Source organism: Palaemon carinicauda, chromosome 1, assembly GCF_036898095.1.
Source record: "Palaemon carinicauda isolate YSFRI2023 chromosome 1, ASM3689809v2, whole genome shotgun sequence".
Classification (NCBI taxonomy): Eukaryota; Metazoa; Arthropoda; class Malacostraca; order Decapoda; family Palaemonidae; genus Palaemon; species Palaemon carinicauda.
In genome coordinates this window covers 238,446,345-238,450,989 of record NC_090725.1, presented here as the reverse complement: position 1 = coordinate 238,450,989, position 4,645 = coordinate 238,446,345, and the positions used below count along the sequence as shown (strand labels likewise).

The 4,645-nt window shown below is 36.2% G+C and overlaps 1 protein-coding gene across 1 annotated transcript in view; it reads left to right on the top strand.

Moving 5' to 3' along the window:
• Nucleotides 1-330: 330 nt before the first annotated feature.
• The window catches only part of Lrp4 (LDL receptor related protein 4), a 339,698-nt gene continuing 335,383 nt past the window's right edge, over nucleotides 331-4,645 (top strand). Inside the window, exon 1 of the mRNA XM_068388178.1 lies at nucleotides 331-464. The gene's annotated coding sequence lies outside the window, so the exon portion shown is untranslated. The remainder of the gene's footprint in view (nucleotides 465-4,645) is intronic.

The following is a 4,645-nucleotide window of genomic DNA, read 5'->3' as shown; positions in this document are numbered from 1 at the left end:
TTTCTATAGCCTAGAATTGTCTATTCTTTAAAGGATAATATGCAACAACTTCTTTATTTCTTCTTTGGTTGATTGAACGTGTAACAACGTTATGCTGTACAATAGTTCATGCAAACTGGTGTTCAAAAACCCCAATTATGTAATTATCCTTGTTCTACTGTAATAAATGAAAGAAAATGATTCTTCTGTATAAAATGCCTTAAATCTATATCATGAAATTACGAAGTTGGTCCATTTTAATCAATAAATTCTTTGTAATAATTGTTTTCCATTTATCCCACAGATGTGTCGACGTCGACGAGTGCGCCTTGTTCCGTCCGTGCTCCCAGATCTGCGAGAATACCAATGGATCCTTCAAGTGTCTGTGCGTACACGGATACGCTCTACGAGAGGACTACGTCACCTGCAAAGCCCATGGCCCTGAGCCGGTTCTCCTTTTTGCCAACAGAGATGATATCAGAAAGGTAAGAAATTTTAACTTTTACGTTTATGCTTTAGCTGAGTTTCTACAATGCAATACGCTCAAGTTTCGTTTTGGCAGTAAAGTTGATAACTAAAATTAGTTCGGTTATTATTTTGCTTTGGATAAATTATGTGGTATTTGCGGAGCAGGATTTGGTTTGAAAAGGAAAAAAGTGTTTTGGCTTGCATAGAAAACGTGTTCTTCTTTACTATGTAAAATTTCCTTTATATGGGAAAGGTTCGTGACATAAAATCTATATTTGGGGGTGGGGGTGGGGGGGGGGAAAGGAATTATGTTTGTGCAGGATAAAGTTTGTACTGTGCTTTCTTGTATTTAAGTTTGTTTTTGGTTTATTAGACATGAAGGCAGTACTTGACATGGACTTATACTAGATCCCAAGTATCTAAATTCTTCCACCTGTTTTATAACCAAGCCTCTACTTTCATGTATGGCTAACCTGTCCCTATTTTCCTTACTGCTCACCATAGCTGCAGTCTTATCTACATTTACTCTCAGGCCATCCCTCTCCAAAGTCTCCTACCACTCTACGACCCTTCTCTGTAAGTCTTCCTCATTTTACAATGGCAATCACCAGATCTTCTGGTTTCCCTCTAGACTCCTTTCTTGCAGCTGCCTTACTATAAATATGGTATCCACAGTCCCTCTCCCCCTCATGACTTCATACTGTTGATTCCCAATTTTTATAATCTCAATCTTTCATCTAGCAACCTCTCAAAATATTTCAAACCATGCTCTGTTAGTTTAATTGCCCTGTAGTTACTACAATTTATGACATCACCTTTCTACTTAAATATAGATATCATTAGACTCTCCTCCCTGTCGTTATGTATTATTTCCTCATCTCATATTGCTCTTAATAAATCTAGCATTCATTCTTCCTCCCTCTGTAGCTAATATATTGACTATTTAAATTTGAAACTGTAATGGACCTGGTGCTTTACAATTTTTCAGTTTACTCGATGCCCACTTTACTTCTGTATTCCATACACACACACACACACACACACACACACACACACACACATACATATATATATATATAAATATATATATATATATATGTGTGTGTGTGTGTGTGTGTGTCTGTGTATGTATATATACAGTATATATTCAATGAAAATGCAGAGGGCCAACTAATAAAAGTTATGGACGAACCTCTATAGGTTTTAAATGAATGCATGTACTTAGGACAGACAGTAAGTGTTTCCCCAGGACATAAGACCAAAAATGATTGAAGGATAAGCATGGGTTGGAGAGCTTTTGGTAAACAACAGATTTTAAAAATTAAAATGCCACTTTCTCTAAAAAGAAAAGTATTCAATCTGATGGTCCTACCCGTATTAACTTATGCATCAGAAACTTGGAGTCTTAACAAAGCCTTAGAACATAAGCTAGTTACAACTCAAAGAGCTATGTAGAGAATACTATTGGGATTAACACTAGGAGACAGAAAAAGATCAGCATGGATACGAGAGCAAACTAAAGTAGAGGCTACTCTAATAACATTTAAGAAAAAGAAATATATATGGGTAAGACATGTAATAAGAATGACAGATAATAGATGGACATTAAGAATAACAGGGAAATTTATGGTGTGGAAGATGTTCACGTTGATTTCTTCTAGTTATGCTTGATGTGTGTCTCATTCTGGAAGGCAGACTAGGTGAACTTTGGTCAGACCTTCAGCTGCAAGGTAGGACCTCGTGCCTCTTGAGTCATGTGGATCTCCCTCACTCTTAGAATATTGAGATTTCGTCAAAATTAAGTTGTGCAACACTCAAACTTCTAACACCATGTAATGGATACGATCATGGCAAAGATTAATGGGGGTGTAAAACAATCTAAATTTGTGGCAAATGAATGGAAAATATTGAATTGATTATTAAGTGGTATACACAGTATATTTCACATTATAGATGTTTTTCCAGAAGCAGAGTTAAAATGTCACGCTGTAAACCAAATAAAGAATAAAGAATTAAATAATTTATAACAATATATATCTGTTCACTGAGCTTCCAAATCTATTGTCCACTGTACGCCTTACCCTGCTCAGTCAATACTTGTAGATTCGCTCACCATATGTCGGGCATCGTACAGGATATTGTTTCATCAGATAATTCCTTAGAGCAAAAGCATCATAATCAATGAAGAAATATTTGACCGGGGGTTCATCTTCCTTATCGTATTTCAATCTTTCAGAGGCATGCAAGTTAGCTTCATTCATATCCAACATTTCCCATAACTTTATCTCGCCAAACACATCACTACCAGACTCAGATCCTATAGGTCCTACGTCCACATACCAGAACTCAGCATCAGCAACTTCAATAAGAATTAAAGAGTAGAATTTTTTATAATTAAAGTAATGAGTTTCTCCAAAAACTGGGTTTTGGATGTACATGTATTTCCCATCTATTGCTTCAAGGTTATGTGGGAAATTCCATCATTGCTAAAATCCATGGGCTATCTCCTTCCATTTCTCTGGTATACTGGGAACCTGCATAGCCTCATCTCCAAAGGTTTAAGTTCAGTCACAATTCTGCTGATCACGTTAGGAGCTACATGAAATTGGAAGGGCATGCTTTTGTAGAATTCTCCAGTCGCAAGTTAACATAGGGCAATTGCAGCTGATGAGCCTGGCTAAGTAAGTCTGCTCCAGAATGTCAGAGTCTTCGTTATATGGGGTTTGACACATTCCACAATTTCATCAAAAAGGTTCTCCATAATCCTGGTAAAATTCCTGCATAGTCAAGGATTTTCAATTGTCAATTCTTGCGTTAGATTGTCATGATATCCTTTTTCCTTTCTACATTGTAAATATAGCTGGACGCAGCAACGTCCCAGAGTTCCCCATTACTTCTTGCATTGAAGTTAATACATAATTCTTATCTGCAGCAGTGTATCGTGATAATCTGAAATGGATTTTACTAAGTCAGAGTCATGTTGGTAGACTGGTATAAGGTATAAAAAATCTAGGTTGGCCATGTTCTTCCAAAAGTTCAATGAGTGAGATAGTTCTTGTTCTGTCTGTAATTGAAATGAGAATGATCAGTGCAAAGTTTAACTTGCTATTGATATAGGCCGCATCCTATACACGGCATCATAATGAAATGTGCGTGTAGCCTAATGAGCACCGTAGGATCACGTGTATACCCAAGTTAATATTGAACTGCACAATTTAGTCATAATGGGTAATGTTATAATACATCTTGGTGTCGCAATCAGGCGATATTTTTTTCCTCTTTTTTTTGTCACATGTAGTGCAACTGTTCACAATGTTCACCACTGTCAGATATTATGACGTGCAAGGCCTTGAATTGCCGATGTGTAACTCCAGTAGAAAGTAAAACAGTTAAGTTAGGGTAAGGACATTCCATCCTAAGTTAGGGAAGATGGAGAATGTCAGGTTAGGTTGTATTACTATGTTTATTTCCCTCGCGAAATAGGATTTTCCAGCATGAATATACGTCTGGAAAGCCGTGATGGTGTTTTCGAAATGAAGGTTGGTTATTTCCTGAAAAATGTCACATGAAAATGAAGAAAGCACTGATTGGTCATATGGTTCTAATGCTAAAGTAAAACGAGAAATTATAAATAATTGTTTAAAGAGGAAACTGTGCATTTGTGATAAAAGTTATATAGGAGGATGTGATTTGGTAAGAAGAATGTCGAGAGGATATGAATAAGCTATATATGCGGTTGGTGTTAGTGTTGATATTTATTTACCCCTACATTTATTTACTGTGTTACAAATGACGGTATCCTTCAAATGTTCCATAATACATTGTTCTTTTATATGGTCTTTAAAACTTTACATTTTTCTTTAAACTTTAAACGTATGTATTCATTTATATAATCTGTCATTATTATTACAACTGCCATGTTTGATAGAGATTATGACAATGACAGTATTTTGCCATTCGCACATCAATTATCAATGTCTTATAGAAATCCCTAGCTTTCAAGCAATACAATCTCGAACGTTCTTCTGGCTATTTTTCTTGTCCCATTATCTTTTATATTACACACGCATATGTAGATTGACCTTGAAAACAAACTTGTTGCTCATGCTGATGATAATTATTTCTTTGCATCGATCCAGTCGCCTTAGCACAGGACGGCGGTTGCAAGGTTTATCAACAGTGGTCCAACTAAATGGTG